General features: G+C 51.7%; 1 long non-coding RNA gene across 5 annotated transcripts in view; it reads right to left on the bottom strand.

Annotated features, from left to right (window-relative positions):
• LOC149123315 (uncharacterized) overlaps nt 1-18,346 on the bottom strand; it is a 52,266-nt gene extending 33,920 nt beyond the window's left edge. For 2 of the 5 annotated variants that reach the window (XR_016215754.1, XR_016215753.1), the window contains exons 1-2: nt 17,937-18,334; nt 14,831-14,946 (exon numbers count right to left, since the gene is read on the bottom strand). This is a non-coding gene — a long non-coding RNA (uncharacterized LOC149123315). Of the gene's footprint in view, nt 1-4,655; nt 4,938-14,830; nt 14,947-17,894 lie in introns of those variants that run through there. The other 3 variants (XR_016215755.1, XR_016215756.1, XR_016215757.1) reach the window with 3 other exon arrangements.
• Between the last annotated feature and the right edge of the window lie 995 nt (nt 18,347-19,341).

Below are 19,341 nucleotides of genomic sequence, written 5' to 3'. Positions count from 1 at the left end.
CACTGTGGGTGTGCCCACAGCCTTGCCAAGTGCGCTACCGGCATCGCGGTAAGCCCCAGGGGCGGGACTTCACAGGGCCGGAGGCCAGCACAGAGACCAGAGGTCCCACACCTGTGTCGCACAGAGGGACAGGGACCTCGTGAGCTTCCGTGTGGGCAGGAGGGTCCCAGGGGGACTTCTGACCGTGTTGTCTCATGCCAGACTCCCTGGAAACAAGCAAACACCCAGGACTCACACGCAGCGACTATTCTCACCATGCTTGGCTTTTAAAATAAATTTCCCCTTTCCAGCGCTGGCTCATCCTTTTAAAAAATTAGTTTTGGGGCCTGGGACGCCCGTATCCCCTGTCAGAGTCCCAGCCCTGTTCACTGACAGCGGACAAAACGCAGGGCGCGCGGGTCTCCCTGGAAGGCACCTCTGCCCGCCAGTGAAAGCGGTTTCCCAGCTGGGGGCTCGGGCAGCGCGGCTGTTTCCAGGAGCCCACCCTCTCCCCCCTGTCTTCCCAGTTTATGACATCTTTTTATACTCCAGAGGAGGGGCCTTTTATGCGCAGCATTTGGTGACAAACAGCCATGATGAGGTGTCAGGGGCCATCCTGCCCCGCATTGTGGAGCTCCGGGACCCCTGAAAGCCGCGGGGCCGTTTATGATCCTTGGGGCCACCACCCCTTCCTGAGACCCCTTGGGCAGCTTTAGTTCTCAGGGCACTTCCTGCAATTTACACGCCCAGGCGCCCTCTGCTCAGACCAGGGAAGGGCTGCCCCGGATCCCCCGCACCAAGCTGCTCAAGGCTGAGAAACGCTGACCGAGTTTCCATCGTCCTTGGGAGCTTGGGCTCCAAGCGATGGTTCCTCACCCCCTCTCCTACCTGGTGAGGAACTGAGCAGGGGGTGTTCAGGGGACCGCCACTCCCCTCCCCCACTACCAAAAAAAAAAAAAAAAAGCCAAAACCCTACTTTTGCATCTCAGCAGGGGGAAGATCTCCTCCTTGGGGGTTGCTTGGTTTCCTGCCACCCACAGTCAAGAGGAGACTGGATCAGTTCCCAGCTCCCGGCTTCAGCCTGGCCCTGCGTGGAAAGTGAGCCAGCACACGGGTCCCTGCTGTCTCCCTTCCTCTCTTAAATAAAAAAATTAAACATTTAAGGAATGTATTAAGATGGTGGATGTCATGTTAAGTTTTGTTAAGATTACTTATTTATTTGAAAAGCAGAGTGACAGAAGAGACAGAGATCGATCTTCTATCCACTGGTTTACTATCCTAACACCTGTAACAGCCCAGTCTGGGCCAGGCCAAAGCCAGGGGCCAGGAACTCCACATGGGCAGCAGGAACCCAAGCGCTGGGGCCATCGCCTGCTGCTCCCCAGGCGCATTAGCAAGAAGCTGGATCAGAAGCAGAGGCAGGACTCAAACCAGGCCCTCCAATATGGGATGTGGGCTTAACCTGTGGCATCACATCCGCTACCCTATCTGTGTTCAATGTCTGACAATAACATGAAACAACAGAGGAGCAGTTGTGTCTGGGACAAACATCCCAGGATTAATCTTGAAATCTGCAACTCGAAGAGAAAAGGATATAACTTACTCCTTCATAAACTCCTCATTTGGAATTTTTATTTATTTATTTTTTTATTTAAAGAAAAGCATGGAGCCAGTGTTCTGGTGCAGTGGGTAAAGCCACGGACTAAGACACCTGCACCCATGGCCGGCGCCACGGCTCAATAGGCTAATCCTCCGCCTGCGGCGCCGGCACAGCGGGTTCTAGTCCTGGTCGGGGCACCAGATTCTGTCCCGGTTGCATCCTCCCGGGAAGGCAGTGGAGGATGGCCCAAGTGCTTGGGCCCTGTACCCGCATTGGAGACCAGGAGAAGCACCTGGCTCCTGGCTTTGGATCAGCGTGATGTGTGGCAGCCATTGGAGGGTGAACCAACAGCAAAAGGAAGACCTTTCTCTCTCTTTCTCACTGTCCACTCTGCCTGTCAAAAAAAAAAAAAAAAAAAAAAAAAAAAAAGACACCTGCATCCTGAATGAGCACCAGTTCAAGTCCCAGCTACTCCACTTCCATCCAGTTCCCTGCTAATGCGCCTGGGAAAGCAGCCAAAGATGGCCTGAGGGCTTGGGCCCCTGTCCAAGTGGGAGACTCGGATGAAGGGCCAGGCTCCTGGCTTCAATCTGGCTCAGCCCTGGCTGTTGTGGGAGTGACCCAGCAGATGGCAGATCTCTCTCTGTGTATCTGTCTCTTCCTCTCTGTAATTCTGCCTTTCAAATAGATAAAATAACATATGTCACAGTATAATACTTCTTGGAATCATAATAATTGGATGGCCATTGTTTCACTGCTATTAAATTGCATTATCAGCATTTCACACAATCCCTATTCTTTTGTGTGTTTTTTTAGGCTTTTCATTTTACTTATTTGAAAAGCAGATTGGGGCTGGTACTGTGGCACAGCGGGTTAATGCCCTGGCCTGAAGCACAGGCATCCCATATGGGCGCCGGTTTGAGACCCTGTTGCTCCACTTCCAATCCAATTCTCTGCTATCGCCTGGGAAAGCAGAAAATGGCCCAAGTCCATGTGGGAGACCCGGAAGAAGCTCCTGGCTTTGGATAGGCGTAGTTCTGGCTGTTACAGTCAATTGGGGAGTGAACCATCGGATGGAAGACCTCTCTGTCTCTGCTTCTCCTCTGTGTAACTCTGACTTTCAAATAAATAAATCTTTTTAAAAAAGAAGAAAAGCAAAGCAGATTGACAGGGAGAGGGAAAAAGATCTCTATCCACTGGTTCACTCCCTCAATGGCTGCAACAGCCTGGGCTGGGCCAGGCCAAAGCCAGGAGCCAGGAACTCCATCTGGTCTCTCACATGGGTGGCAGGGCCCCAAGAGCTTGGGCCATTTTCTACTGCTTTCCCAGGCACATTAGCAGGGAGCTGGATTGGAAGTGGAGCACCAGGGACCCTGGTACCCATATGGGCTGCTAGCATTGTAAGCAGTGGTTTAGCCCACCCTGCCACAACAGTGGCCCCAGAACCCCTATTTAGTTTCCATAAGCTCTTTGGACTGAATACTATTTATATTTAACTTAAAAGTAGATGTTTATGTTTCTCTTGAATGGATGCATTTGAAAAAGGAAACTTGAGGAATTACGTATCTTCTCATGCAAGATTTTGGAGGCTAAGCGACGTGAAAGCCTTCCTGGGGCCTCTGGGGAGGTATTCTGGGAAAACCACAGGATCTGGTGCTGGGAGGGCACTCAGCAGTGACCCCCCCGCCCCGTGCTGCTTCCTGTTAGATGGTGAGTCTTTCTCGTCATTGTCATTGGCAGTGAAGGAGGTATGAAGTGTGACGCGTTCTGTGTTACCTACAAGTAACCTATCTCGGGGGGACAGCTCTGGGCATCTGGTGCAGTAACTGCAGGTGTATAGTCCAGGGGATTGAAAACCCATGTCCACGAGAAAGCCACACGTGAATTCCTCACAGCTGAACAGGGGGATCCCGCGCGGGAGCTTCAGTTCCAGCCCCAGCTCGCTGCTAACGCACCTGGGAAGGCGGCGGACGACGGCCCCAGTGCTCGGGCTCCTAATACCCCCATGGGAGACTCGGAGTCCCCGGCCCTGGCCCCTCGCCCAGTCCTGGCCATTGCGATCGTTTGGGGAGTGAACCAGAGGATGGGAGCTACCTTTCTCTGTCTTTCCCCCCTCTCTGTCATTCTAGCTTTCAAATAAATAAAATAAACTTCAAAAACAAAGAAGTAGTTGATCTAAAGGAGAACCCTGCCCAGCAGCATGAACGCCCTGTGAAGGACGGCGGCTTCTTCCCCAGCACGGGGGTCAGCACACAGCAGGAGATGGGCGAACTCCGAGAGTGAATGAACCACAGAGCCGGTGTCGCCCCGAGGCCCTGCCGCATGCACAGGGTGAGCGTTGTCCGGGGCCGGCGCTGCGTGGTGGTGGTGGTGCGGCGCGCTCGTGCTTCGAGCAGCACTGTCCAGCAGGGATCCACCGTAACCAAGAGGGGACCCTCTGCTCACCCAGCTCGCCAGCGCGCTGCAAGGGCTCCGTGCCCAGGTGGGCCGACTCGAGAGCGCCCACGCAGACACGCTTCCGCCCACGCACAAAGTCCTATGGAAACGGCGGAGGTAGCTCAGTGCTTCTCAGCTGGGGCAGGTTGTTTCTGCCCCAAAGGGACACCTGGCAGTGTCTGCGGGCGCTCGGCGGTCACTGCTTGGGCGTGCAGCTGGCGTCCGACAGGCAGAGGCCCCAAGACAAAGACTCACCTGGGCCGTGGAGAGGCTCGGTCCCGGGGGTGGGGTGGGGGGGGTGAGTGACGGTTTTCTCCTCCAAGCAGAACGCCACCGACCTCGGGATCTGGATGGGCAGTTTGCAATTAAAGCCTGATAAGGACTTCCCAGTGACCTGCCAGGACTTCCAGCTTCCTGGTTTAAATTCCTGGAATTCCTCAGGAGACTGGGAACAGGGTTAGGAAAGTCCAGGAACCCCTGTCCAGCTGTGCCCCGTGACTCACACCCACCTGCTCTGACCCCCACAGAGGCCCTGCCCACGCCAGCTTCTTCTGCTTCTCCGGTCTTCATCCATGGACCCTGGGTCATGACCTAAGGATGGCGTCTGCGTATTTTAGTTAAGATTTATTTTTATTTATATGAAAGGCAGAGTGACAGAGAGGAAAAGAGAACTCCCATCCGCTGGTTCACTCCTCAGATGGCTGCAATGGCCAGGGCTGGGCCAGGCTAAAGCCAGGAGCTTCACCTGGGTCTCCCACGCCGGTGCAGGGGCCCAAGCTCTCGGGCCATCTTCCGCTGCTTTCCCAGGCCACAGCAGGGAGCTGGATTGGAAGAGGAGCAGCCGGGACTCAACCCTCTGACAGGAGATGCTGGCATCACAAACAGCTGCTTAGCCTGCTGCGCCACAGCGCCAGCCCCAGTTCTTACATAAAAAAAAACTAGTTGGGAAACAATCAGACTATCTTATGACACAGTTTGGATAAAATTCAAATGTCAGCATCTATAAAGGAAACCGCATTGGGATCCAGTCACCACCGTCATTGACATAAACACACGAGGGGACTTCGAAATACGGAAAAATGAAATTAATTTTGGTGCAAAAAAATTGGAAATCCATGCCTTTTGTTCATAGCACGTGTTTTCCATGACCCACGTGAAGACCTCTGGTACTACAGGAAACGTCATCATCGCAGGAAACTGTCACAAAGCAGGAGGGGCGGTGGTGGGCACACAGGTTAAGAGCTGCTATGCCATAGCAGGTGAAGCCACCGCCTGCAGTGCCCACATCCCATGTGGGTGCCGGTTCGAGTCCTGGCTGCTCCACTTCCGATCCAGCTCTCTGCTGTGGCCTGGGAAAGCAATGGACGATGGCCCAAGTCCTTGAGCCCCTGTACCTGTGTGAGAGACCTGGAAGAAGCTCCTGGCTCCTGGCTTTGGACTGTCCCAGCTCCAGCCACTGCAGCCATTTGGGGAGTGAACCAACGGATGCAAAACCTCTTTCTCCCCCAACCCCCACCCCCATCCCGTAACTCTGCCTTTCAAATAAATAAATCTTTTTTTTTTTTTTTTGACAGGCAGAGTGGACAGTGAGAGAGAGAGACAGAGAGAAAGGTCTTCCTTTGCCGTTGGTTCACCCTCCAATGGCCGCCGCGGCCGGCGCGCTGCGGCCGGCGCACCGCGCTGATCCGATGGCAGGAGCCAGGAGCCAGGTGCTTTTCCTGGTCTCCCATGGGGTGCAGGGCCCAAGCACCTGGGCCATCCTCCACTGCACTCCCTGGCCACAGCAGAGGGCTGGCCTGGAAGAGGGGCAACCGGGACAGAATCCGGCGCCCCGACCGGGACTAGAACCCGGTGTGCCGGCGCCGCAAGGCGGAGGAGTAGCCTAGTGAGCCGCGGCGCCGGCCCAAATAAATAAATCTTTAAAAAAATAAAAATAAAAAAGAGCCGGCGCCGCGGCTCACTAGGCTAATCCTCCGCCTAGCGGCGCCGGCACACCGGGTTCTAGTCCCGGTCGGGGCGCCGGATTCTGTCCCGGTTGCCCCTCTTCCAGGCCAGCCCTCTGCTGTGGCCAGGGAGTGCAGTGGAGGATGGCCCAGGTGCTTGGGCCCTGCACCCCATGGGAGACCAGGAAAAGCACCTGGCTCCTGGCTCCTGCCATCGGATCAGCGCGGTGCGCCGGCCGCAGCGCGCCGGCCGCGGCGGCCATTGGAGGGTGAACCAACGGCAAAGGAAGACCTTTCTCTCTGTCTCTCTCTCTCACTGTCCACTCTGCCTGTCAAAAATAAATAAATAAATAAAAATAAAAAAAATAAAAAATAAAAAAAAGAGCCGCTTGGGAGGCCCACGTCCCACATCCGAGTGCCTGCCTGGATTCCTGGCTCCTCCGCTTCCAATTGCAGTTTCTGCTGGTGCACACCTGGGAGGCAGCAGGTGGCAGCTCAGACACTTGGAGCCCTGCCACACACATTGCAGACGCAGGTGGAGTGCCTGGCTCCTGGCTTCTGCCTGGCCCAGCTCTGACTGTTACAGGCATTTGTGGAGTAAACCAGCAGACAGAAGAGCTTTGTCTTTCCGATAATTGAAACCCCCAAATGGAAAATGTTTACTATCTATCTCTTTACAGAGTTTGGCAATTCCTGCTGTGCCTACTAAAGACTGGGTAGGTTTCTCTTCTTTCCTTTCTTCTTTATTTTCTTACGATCATACTTGTCCTAGTAATCTGCAGGACCAGGTCAGGTTCTCTGGGAAGCTGAGTACAGAGGGATGGGCTGGGAAGCAGAGACGCTGGTGTGAGAGATTCCTCTTCGATGAACTGGGAAACACAGGCCCCGTGGGCACGGGAGGGAACAAGCGGCTAAGAGCTTTTGTCGGTTTTGCAGCACAAATCACAGATTCTGAATGGTTCCCTCGCACTAGTATTCTTTACGTGCTTAACTCCATGACCTCACAAAAATAATGGCTGGGAAGCAAATTTACTTAGCCCTCGGCTTTTATTTGCCGAGCAAGGGGCTCAGGAGACAGCCGTGGTGTTTATGGGAAAGCAGAGGGGCTGGGGGCAGAGGGCAGAGGATGGTTTGACCGGGGAGAATGGGGGTTCTGCCAGGACCCAAGGACCTGTCCCTGCTGTGTAACTGCAGCAGTGGCTTCCTCTAAGTCACACTTCACAGGGCCTTGCAACCGAGCAAGAGCCAGTTTGAGAGTCCCAGCTCTCTGCTTCCAAGTCAAGAGAGACAGAGATCTTTCATCTGCTGGTTCATTCCCCCAGCTGCCCACAACAGCTAGGGCTGGGCCAGGCTGAAGCCAGAAACCTGGAATTCAATTCGGGTCTTCCACAAGGGTGGCAGGAATCCAAGTGCTTCGCCGTCATGCCCTGGCTCCCAGGCACCTGAGCAGGAAGCGGGATCAGAAGTGCAGCCAGGCACTGCGCCATGAGATGCCCCAGCAGTGTCTTAATTGCTTTGCCAAATGCCTGCCTCTCAAATCTTTGCAAGGTTGGCACTGGCTTCTGAAATCCTTGATGAATGTACAACCTGTCCAGGACGTGGCCTTTTTCAATTCTGAGGATGTCTCCAGTCAGAAAGAAGGAAAAAGCAGATGCGCATGGTTAGCAGACCTGGGGAGCAGTGGCGATGTTTCCAGTCTGCAAGGGTTTTCACTTCATGATGCACCGCCCGCACCTCTCAGTTCACCTTGGAATTTTAGAAAGGAAACCCCCAAATAACCTCACTTTGTTTCTCACCCTCACTGTAGAACACAGACTCTCTGGTCACAGTAGGGATTACCCAGAGAGATCTGTGAGTGTGGCAGGTAACAAATTCTCCAGCCCCTTAATTTGCAAAACCAAAAGCTGTGGGGGTGCAGACAGAAAACAGAAAATGAGGACAGCCCAAAGCAAAAGTTCACAAAGATGACTCTGCCCGGCCGGCTGGATGCAGCTGGTTGTAAGCCCCCCTGAATGGGAAGTTCTTTTCCTGCCTCTGCAAAATACTTAACTGCCCCCCACCCCAGCCAAGCCCCTGCCCCGTAACCGCTTCACTTTGCCACTGCAGTAGGAGTGCACGTGGCGCTTGCGCACTTTCCAGTCATGAAGCTCATCTCGAGGGCGAAAATCAGGCGTGAGTCTCGGCTCCCGAGTTCACGAAATGTTCTTTTCACAAGGGAAGGAGGCATGTTAAGGTGGGGGGAGCGAGGTGGTTCAAAACTTTGGGAAGGGTCTCAGGGGCAGGGTTCATTTTCTTGCAGAGCACATGCAGGCACACACGCACACACACACAGGCGACAACTATCCTGCTGAGAAACAAATGAAGGACATCCCGTGATGTAAAAACCTCATGAAAGTTACGGTTAGTGTCCATCAAGAAAGCTGATTGGAATGTTGCTTCTAGCCGCTCAAGCCAAGATGGTAAAGCCAAGTAACCCTGAGAGAGACAGAGACAGAGACAGAGAGAGAGAGAGACACAGAGAGAGCGACAGAGACAGAGAGACAGAGAGAGACAGAGAGACAGAGACAGAGAGACAGAGAGAGACAGAGAGACAGAGACAGAGAGAGAGACAGAGAGACAGAGAGACAGAGAGAGAGACAGAGAGACAGAGAGAGAGAGAGAGAAGTTGACTACTCTCTGCTCCGTTTTTAGCTGCTACCCAATGAGGCAGGGAAAATAAACAATGTAGAAAAGCAAAGATTTCTGGGGTCTGGGATGGTCCTAGCTTCCTAAGCCGCCCTCCCATCCTTCTTCAACCCTCTGTCCCAGTGATCTACAAACGGGAGAGAGGCAGAGTGCCTCTCGGGGAGCGAAAGGGTAACACATGGGCACACAGGTGTGTGGACGGGCTCTCGGAGGTGCCCAGGACATGCGGCTGATGCGAAGGCAGCTGCTCCCATGCTGCACCACCTACCCCCATTGAGAAGGTGGAACCCGGCGCACCTCCTTAGGGAGCGATTTTCCAGTACCAATCAAACAGTCAACACAGACTTCGACTCAACAACTCAATTTATAGCAGTTTCTCCCACAGATGGACTCCCTCTTCATGTGCCAAACAGAATTCATGTTTTTGGCTTGAGTTCCACACCATGCATATGCATTACTCTTTCGATTCTGCCGTTACCAGGGCATACAGACTTAGGATTACATCATTCAGTGAGCTGACCTCATTATCATTTTGAAATACGCCATTTTATCCCTGGTGCTGTTTCGCAAACGGAAATACACTTTGTCCAAAGTGAGTATCGGCACTCTGCTTTACTGTGCTTAGCATTTGCAAGGATCATGTCTTTCAAGTCTTCACTTGTGGGGTAGAATGTTCCAATCAGCTACACCTGGAGTAGCTTTTGATGTGGATTCAGGTTTTCCATCTGGTCCTTTGTTTTCTGATTTATTCCTTTTCCCCTCTTTCTCTCCTTTGTGGATTGAAGTACTTTTTAGGGTTCCATTGATCTCCACTACTGATTTATTAAGGGTGTGTGTGTGTGTGTGTGTGTGTGTGTGTGTGTGTACTTTGTTAGTGCTTGCTCTGGGGCTCTGACTTCTCACAGTCCGCCATCGAGTGATATCACAACACCTCACACACAACATAGGAACCTTGAGCCGCCACCTTCCATTTCCTTTCGTGCCTGCTCTGCTGTGTGTCTCATACATTTTACAATTATTTATATTATGGACCCTAAACTTATTTTTGCCTTGGTCACTTCTCCTTTTCATAAACCTTAATTTTAGGGCAGATTTAGGTTTAAAGGAAACGGCTAGGCGACCTACAGAATGGGAGTCATTATTTGCAAACTATGCAACTGATAAAGGATTAATATCCAGAATATATAAAGAGATCGAGAAACTCAACAACAAAACAAACAGCCCAGTTAAGAAATGGGCAAAGACTTAAACAGGCACTTTTCAAAAGAGGAAATCCAAATGGCCAACAGACTCATGAAAAAATGCTCAGGATCACTGGCCGCCAGGGAAATGCAAATCAAAACCACAATGAGGTTTCAAACCACCACCACCACCACCACCACCCCATTAAAATGGCTTTCATACAGAAATCAACAGACAACAAATGCTGGCAAGAATGTGGGGGGAAAGGCACTAATCCACTGTTGGTGGGAATGCCACTGTGGAAGACAGTATGGAGATACAGCAGAAACCTGAATGTAGACCTACCATATGACCCAGCCATCCCACTCCTGGGGAATTCACCCAAAGGAAATGAAATCAACATATGAAAGAGTTATCAGCACCTCCATGTTTATTGCAGCGCAATTCACAATAGCTAAGACATGGAATCAACCCAAATGCCTGTCAGCTGAAGACTGGATAAAGAAATTATGGGATGTGTACACCATGGACTACTACACAGCGATTAAAAAAAAGAAATCCTATCGTTTGTAACAAAGTAGATGAAATTGGACAACATCATACTTAGTGAAATAAGCCAGTCCCAAAAGGACAAATACCGTATGTTCTCCCTGACCTGCGGCATATAATAGAGAACCTAAAAGGTAATCTATAGAAGGGAAATTGACACTTTGAGAAGCAATGACTTGAACAGCCCTTGTCTCGACTGTTGAGGAACAGGTTTTTTCCATACTATTTGTTGAACTCTTTACTTAGCATAGAGCTAATCATACATGTCCAAAGTTCATTGAAAATAGATCTTAGTAAAAAATAAGAATGGAATAGGAGAGGGAGGAGAAGGAGGGGTGGGAGTGTGGCTGGAAGGGTGGGCACGGTGGGAAGAATTACAAGTTGTACCTATGAAATTCATGGAGGTTTGTGTTCCTTAAATAAAAGATTTCTGGGGAAAAAAGAATTAAAAAAAGAAAGAAAACTGCTAAGCCTGTGCAGAGGACTGCCCTGTGCTCTGTGGCTGGTTTCCCCTGTAACTGACAGCTCGCTCACCACAGTGTGTGGGCCACACATGAAGAACCGGCATCCACGCGTGCCATTAGCCAAGGTGCCTACTTCATCCAGGTCCCCTTAGTTTCGTTTCGTTTCGTTTCTTTTCTTTTCTTTTTTTTGTGAATGTTGCATTTGGGCACATATATGGGTCGACAACATCCTTTCTTTTCTTTTTTTTTTTTTTTGACAGGCAGAGACAGTGAGAGAAAGAGAGACAGAGAGAAAGGTCTTCCTTCCGTTGGTTCACCCCCAAAATGGCCGCTACGGTCCATCTGAAGCCAGGAGCCAGGTGCTTCTCCTGGTCTCCCATGCGGGTGCAGGGCCCAAGCACTTGGGCCATCTTTCACTGCACTCCCGGGCCACAGCAGAGAGCTGGACTGGAAGAGGGGCAACCGGGACAGAATCCTGTGCCCCAACCGGGACTAGAACCCTGGGTGCCGGTGCCGCAGGTGGAGGATTAGCTTAGTGAGCTGCGGCGCCAACCAAGGTTCCCTTAGTTTCTGCCTACCGTCCTTTTTCTCTCTAGGGTCCTCTCTGGAGTCCCTCATCACCTGCGGTTGTTCTGTCTCCTTAGCCTGTCCTTGGCTGCCACAATTTCTCAGACCCTCCTGGCTTTGGATGACCTTGACACACACTTGGCTCTGTTTCTCTGGAGCACCCTGATTAATACAACTGGTATTAATTAAGAACATACATTAATTAATTAATCAAGAACTAACATTCTTAAGAACTTTTAGTTTCATATGAATTTGGGTTAAGAAGAGTTACAGGGCCAGGCTTCACGGCGGTGGGTTAAGCTGCCGCTCAGGAGGCCAGCATCCCATAGGGGAGTGCCAGTTCACTTGTCACCACTCCGTTTCTGATCCAGCTTTCTGCTAATGTGCCTGGATAGCAGCAGCAGGTGACCCAAGTGCTCAGAACCCTGCTACCCATGTGCAAAACTTGCATGAAGTCCTGGGTTCCTGGCTTCGGCTTTGCCTGGCTATGGTGGGCATTTGGGGAATAAGCCAGCAGAGGGAATATCTGTCTGTTACAAAAGCAGTCCAAAGAGTTCTCCTGTCTGCACCAGCATTGCAGGCAGTGGCCTTATCTGCGGTGCTACAAAATCGACCAAAAAGGCAATTTTTTGACTGTGGGATTTTATTTTTATTGTCCATTGTCAGTTAAAATGCAGCCTCATACACTGTACTGCTGTAACTTACAGACACTAAAATTAGCCAAAGTCAGGGCTGGCATTGTGGTGTAACCGGTTAAGCCACCCCCTGCAATGCCGGCATCTCATATGGGTGCCAGTTCAAGTCCCGGCTGTTCCACTTCCGGTCCAGCTCTCTGCTATGGCCTGGGAAAGCAGTGGAAGATGGCCCAAGTCTTTGGGCCCCTGCACCCATGTGGGAAACCCAGAAGAAGTTCCTGGCTCCAGATCAGCTCAACTCCAGCCTTTACAGCCATTTGGGGAGTGAACCAGGGGATGGAAGATCTTTCTCTCTGTCTCTCCCTCTCTAACTCTACCTCTCAAGTGAATAAATAAAATTAAAAAAAAAAAAAAAGGATTGAGACATTTAATGGGAGAGACTGAGGTATGTAATGAAGTTTTCTATGTAATGACATAGAAGATTATCTAGACCAGTGTTGTTCATAGAATTTCATACTCCCACATGGGTACCAGGTTCTGAGCACTTGGGTTGCCTGCCGCTGCTCTCCAGGCACATTAGCAGGAAGCTGGATCAGAAGCGGAGTGGCCGCAAGTGGAACTGGCACTCCCCTATGGGATGCTGGCCTCCCAAGCAGCATCCGATGTGGTAACTACTAGTCATACCCAGTGCTTGAAATACAGCAGGTGCAACTGAGAAACTGAATACTTTTTCTTTAAATTTAAATGCCCACATGGAGCCCAGGGCATTGTACCAGACCATACCTATCTAGCAAAGGTTAGTTGAAACTATTGTGAAGAATAAAATTTCCCTAAAAGGTAATAAATATGTTAATTTCTACATTTAAAACATAGGCTGAAAAATATACCAAGCTAGGAAGCTGTACTCCCTTATCCACGGTTTCACTTTCCATGGTTCCAATTACTGGAAGTCAGCCACAGTTCAAAAATATCAAATGGAAATTCCAGAAATAAACAGCTCCCCTAGGTTTTAAATTGCATGCCGTATTGCGTAGCTTGGTGAAATCTTGTGCCATGCCACCCAAGCCATGGATGGCCTCTGGGTGCAGAGTGTCCATGTTGTATACACCACCCTCTTGTTTATTACTTCGTAGTGGTGCTGGTTCTCTCGTTATCATTGCAGTCTGGCAGTGCTTGTATTTCATAACAGCCCCAACAATGCTGGCAACGCCGGCACAGCACACTGTTACACCTGCCCTATGTTATCACCAGCTGTTAATCTGTTACTGAGCCCAATTTACAAATTAAACTTTATCACACGCATGTATACACAGGTAGAGGGGTGCCGGTGCCGCAGGCGGAGGATTAGCCTAGTGAGCCGCGGCACCGGCCGGATTTTCACTTTCAACAACATACGTTCACCTGGCACTCGCATTTTAAAATAACAAGCAATTTATTTTGACCAAAATTAATAAACCCTCCAAAAATAAAAAACAAAATCTGAAATTTCAGATTTCTCTGGAATACTTTAACCAGGAGCGTGACTGAGAGACAAACCTGAGAATCTGTTAGACCGTTCAGAGAATCCCAAGTCCTGAGGGAGACGGCGGGGCTGCCACATTTGTTTGGTTGGTTGCTTGTTTTGTTTTTATTTTTAAAGGTTTATTTATTCACTTTAAAGAGCAATAGAGAGAGAGATCTTCCATCTGCTGGTTCACTCCCCAGATGGCCTCAGAAGACTAAGCCAGGAGCTTCATCCAGGTCTCCTCTGTGGGTGCAGGGGCCCAAGCACTTGGGGGATCTTCCACTGCTTTCCCAGGTCATTAGCAGGGAGCTGGACTGGAAGTGGAGCAGCTGGGTCTCGAACCAGCATCCAGATGGGATGCCAGTGCTGCAGGTGGGTGGCTTTACCAGCTACGCCCCAAGTCCAGCCCCAGCATCCAAATTTAAACATGGTTTCTGTGTCTTTTGGCTCTTTTTAAAAGTGATTATAAGGGGGAGAGGCCATGGCCCTGTGTGCTCCTTACAGTTGCCAGGCAGCGCCCCACCCCCAAGTGGACACCTGATGTGAGATGTGTGCGGGTGAGAGACAGACGGGGCGCGGGCAGGAAGCTCTGAGTGGACTGGTTATCCCGGAGTGGGGGGCGGGGGGCACTGTGTTTCCAGAGCTTTCTTAAACTCCACAGGCAAAGTCTCCTCTACCTGCTGCAGCCCAGGGGACTGCTCTGACTGCTTGCTCACCTCTGAGCCAGCTAAGCAGGCAGTGCTGGGGGCAGGGGAGCAGAATACGGTTCTCTGGGTGGTTGGATGGGGCGTACGGTGTGCACCATGATCCCATGGAGAGGGGAGGAGGTTAAAGGAAGCAGGCTGGCCAATAGCTAGAAAACCTTGCCGGGGAGAAGGTGCGTGGCCTCGTGGTTGAAATTCCAGGCTGCCATGTCCACATGTCCCACTAGGAGCTCAGGTGCTGGCTCCGCTCCCAATTCCAGCCTCTCGCTAACGCACACTCTGGGAAGTAGCTGGTGATGTCACAAGTTGCTGGGCCCCTGGCACCCATCTGGGAGACCTGGGTGGCGTTCCTGGCTCTCAGCTTCTGCCTGGCCATTACAGGCATTTGGGGAGTGAACCAGTAGTTGGAAGGTCTGTCTCTGTCTGCCTTTAAAATAAACAACCTTGTCGGGAAGACAAGGACAATACATTGCATATTGCTAGGAGCCAACCTTCTCACAGACACACAGACCCTTCTTCCATGCATAAAATTTTAAAAATACTCCCTCAGCTACCCAGTGTAAATAAACAATACAGACATACCCATTCCCGGCCGGAGCCTCCTCAACCCCCGAGGTGCTGCACCTGTCTCCAGTTCAGTGTGTCTGAAGCTGTGCCTTCTCCGGGTTTAGTCCAGATGTGGCTTCCCGGGGAGCAACCTAGGGTCAGATGATAGATTTATTCATATGCAGATGCTATAGTCCAATGCTCCACACAGCATCTTAGGGAGAGCACATACAATGCAGAGGCACAGTCAGATACCGGGATTCCAATCATTCTACACGTATTACTGGGTCCCCACCGTGTGCCAGGCCCTTGTTTTTTTGTTTTTTGTTTTTTTTTTTTTTTTTTTTTTACCTTCTGAGTCTCAGTTTCCTCATCTGTAAAATGGACACAATTCTATTTGAGGATTAAGAGGTAATACACATCAAATGTCTAATATGGCACCTGGCACCCAGCACACACTGATTAGTATTCACCATGGCTGATGCCTCTTGATTAGGAAGCCACTGAGTTTTAAATGTGCTGTATTTTCTGTAGCAAAAAGAAAAGAAAAGAAAGACACAGTCCTTCCCCTTCAGGGAGCAGCAGCCACCTGGGAAAGCCAGATCACCCACTGGCGCAGATCAGAAGTAACATCGAGAGCAGGTGCTAACCCGCCCGCCGACTTCGTGGAGCCGTGTAAGTGGCCCAAGTACATGCTCTCTGCTGTCAGCAGAGAGCTCACCCTCACAGGGCCTCCCTGGTCTCCTCCCCACCAGACTCTGGATCCCCTGCAAACAAGCTGTTTCCAAACCTAACAGCGGGGGCCAGCGCTGGGGCATTGTGAGTTAAGCCACCGCTTGTGGAGCCGGCATCCCATGTGGACACTGGTTCGAGTCCTGGCTGCTCCTCTTCTGATCCAGCTCCCTGCTATGGCCTGGGAAAGCAGTGGAGGACAGCCCAAGTACCTGGGCCCCTGTACCCATGTGGGAAACCTGGCTTCGGCCTGGCCAAGCCCCAGTCATTGTAGCTATTTGGGGAGTGAGCTAGCAGATGGAAGACCTCTCTCTCTGCCTCTCCTTCTCTCCAACTCTGACTTTCAAATAAACAAGTCAATCTTTAAAAAGGAACCTAACAGCAATGACTACGTGGCAACTGGCTCATCTAAAAAGCACAGTGAGCAACTCCTGTGCGCCACACACACAATGATCAAAGCCACGGGCTGCAGGAGCGGTGAAGGCAGCGGTGGCACAGGCGGATACCAACCACCTGGCGGGAAACGGACATTTGGATGGGCAAGACCACAAATACAGGGTATATATGGGGCCTTCAAAAGCCCCAGGGAACAGCGGAGTGAAACGATAAGCTTACTTTGGTGCAAACAAGTTTTTGAAATCCTTGCAGTTTTTTCATTAATGTGCATCGTCCATGGACTTTTTGAAGACCTGTGTATACTTTTTTTTATACAAAAATAAACTATACCAGAATAAATCTATTTTATATGAACTTCTTGTTTTAAAAAAATTTGTAGCAGCTTTATTTATAATTGTCCCAAATTAAAATCAATATCCCTATCAATAAGTGAACGGATCAATAATGATGGTACATCCATTCAGTGGAAAACTACTTAGCAAAAAAAAGGAACAAGCTATCAAGCCATGCAAAAACATGAATAAATCTTAAGTGCATTTTACTACGTAAAATAAGACAGTCTGAAATGTCCGTGCACTATATGACGCCATTTTTAGGGCCTTCTGTGATGATCAAAGCTATAAGACATCAAACAGGTCAGCAACTGGAAGGGGCTTGAGAGTGGGGGCGTTGAGCAGGTAAAGCGTGAAGAGGAGACTTTTAGGGTGGGAAGGTTATTCTGAAGGTCCCGTAACCATGGTTACAGGATGCCATTCATCCGTCACAGCATGGAGAACGTTACCGTGCAGAGTGCGAGGCGTTGAGTGCAAGTTCTGCAGACTGAGTGGGTCAGCTGAGCCCAGGAGGATACGTCCACAAGGACACCAGAACCTGTCCGCTTTAGAAATGCACAGAATGACCTCACTCGAGACCCCTGTGCAGACGTGTAAGTCAGCAAGGGACCCAGCCTGAAGAAAAACCAAGAGAGTGAAGGGCAGCACAGGCTTGCAAATGCCGGACACGCCCCCTCCGGAGGAGGGAGTCCACCCCCTGCCCTGAGCGTGGGCCTGAGTGCGTGTTGCCACGTGGCTTCTGAGGCTACGGTTTCTGCCTGGCTCCTTCCGCCCTTGGGACGAGCCACTGCGCAGGGAGGATGCCCAGGCGACAGGGAGTGACAGCAGCCAGTGAGCGGAAGCCGCAACCACTGTGGACAGAGATAAACTGTCCCCACCGTGGTCTTCCTGAATTCCTGAACCGCACAAAGTAGGAGATGATAAACCATTGTTGCAAGCCATCGATTTGGAGGCTGATCAGTTACGCAGCTAGAGAAATGAACACAAGAAAGTGATGTGAGCAGAAGGTGGCTGGACAGTGCATGCTAAGCAAAAAGGATGGTCAGGGGTGACCTCTCTGAGGAGGGGTCAGCTGGGAAGATACCTGGATGAAGGGGGGAGAGGGTGAAGTGGATACAAGGGAAGAGGCCCTGGGGGAGGAATGCACCGGGGTCAGCCCCGAGGCCAGCATGGCTGGAGTGACTGGCAGAGAATACAGTGGTAGGAAATAAGGCCATCAAGTTTGGGGCTGGGGCTGGCGTTGTGGGGTGTAGGGTTAAGCTCCGCTGGAGACCCCAGCATTCCAGACTGGAGCCCCCCCCGTTTAAGTCCTGGCTGCTCTGCTGCTGACCCAGCTTCTTGCTGACGCACCTGGGCAGGCAGCAGAGGATGACCTGAGTACCTGGGCCCCTTCCACCCACAGGGGAGACCAGGAGGGAGTCCCCGGCTCCTGGTTTCAGCATGCTGTGGCCATGTGGGGGATGAACCAGGGGATGGGAGCTCTCTCTCATCTCTGTTGCTCTACCTCCTCTCGCCTGTCATTCTGCTTTTCCAATAAATAAATAAATCTTTAAGAGACTAAGTTTGGGGGTGGGGAGGCTGCAGCTTACGTAGGACCACTGACGGGAACGGAGCAGAAAAGGCTGCTACGTGACGCTCACCCCGGCTGTTAGTGGGAAGTGACCATTCGTGGGGACGCATACCCGTCAGGAGACTGCTGTAACAGTCTGGTGAGAGAGCCGCGTGGCCGAGGTGGTGAGAAGCAGCTGGAATCCAGGCACGCGGCAGGCAGTGCAGACAGGACTCTGGGGCAGGAAAGGCAGGGAGCAGGCAGAGCCGCTGGGCGCGAGGACCCCAGACCTGCAGCAGCATCACACGGGCATCACGTGGTGCTTCAACCCCACCCGCCTTCAACAAGACCCAGGTGTGCCCCATGGAAACATGGAGCGACTTCCAGGTTGGGGCTCAACTCTGGCTGCAAGTCCCAAACACCTGGTGAGCTCAGGTGACCCTCCCAGGTGAATTCCCAGCCATGCTGCAGCGAATTCTATTGGTTTTGCCATTAAAAAAATCCCAAGTCTGATGGCTTCTCCTGATTCTGCTTCCACCAGGGACAGAGACCTGGACCTCAGGAACAGCGCCCACGACCTGCAGCCAGGATGAGAACCAGATCGCTAGGGACCCGGATGGCCCCGCTGCAGCCGCTCGCGGTCTGATTCGGCCGGGCTTGGGCTGGGGCCTGAAGAGGGGGCTTTTTAATGAGTTTATGGATGAGGCTGGTGGGGCTGTACTGGGAGCGGGGCTTTATGTGGCTATCAGCTGTGATTCCTAGTGAGCGGGTGCCATGGAGTAAAACTCCAGCTCCCACACTGATCCTGCATCGCCTGGCTTGGCTGTCTGTTTCCAGGAAGGCTTCCCCATCCCAGGACAGGAGCGGTGCTGCCTCAGCTCAAGCAGGAGTCACCCCAGGACAGGCGTTTGATGGCGGGAAGGGCGCCCACATCCCAGAGCGGAATACCTGGGTTCGAGTCCCGACTCTGCTCTCAGCTTCTGGCTGATGCGTGCCCGGGGTGGCAGCAGACGATGGCTCAGGTAGCTGGGTCCCTGCCACCCACATGGGAGCCTGGATTGAGTCCCCGATTCTCGTCTTCGGCCTGGCCCAGCCCTGGCTGTCGAGGGAATCTGCGGAGTGAACCAGTGGATGCAAATTGTTTTTCTGCCTCACAAAGAAACAAACAGGAGTCATCTCTTCTTTGAGTTGACCAGAGACGGAAAGGGAGCGGGAAGATGGGCAAGACCCAGGGCAGGGACAAGCAGGAGAAGAGGAGCAAGGTCACAGCTTCCTCTACCCCTGGGGGTCGGGGCTGTGTCTGCAGGTGGAGGCTAAGAGGACTCAGGTGAGAGCTGAGGACTTGGGGATGAGGAGACCACCTCCTCACGTCCAGGTCAACACGGAGACCTCATTTCAGCCCCAGTGTGGAGCCGAACTGGGGTAGCAAATACATTCCGCGTGGTGTGTCCACCCCAGCCCCTTCTTGGCAATGCTGGGCGCAGGACTCTGAGGCCTCCCGGGGTCTGACTGATGAGTGAGATCGCTGGTGGACACAC

Source organism: Oryctolagus cuniculus, chromosome 11 (genome assembly GCF_051225735.1).
Source record: "Oryctolagus cuniculus isolate XC-2025 breed Fujian yellow rabbit chromosome 11, ASM5122573v1, whole genome shotgun sequence".
Lineage (NCBI taxonomy): Eukaryota > Metazoa > Chordata > Mammalia > Lagomorpha > Leporidae > Oryctolagus > Oryctolagus cuniculus.
The sequence above is the reverse complement of the archived record's forward strand: the minus strand, read 5'-3'. Positions and strand labels throughout refer to the sequence as shown.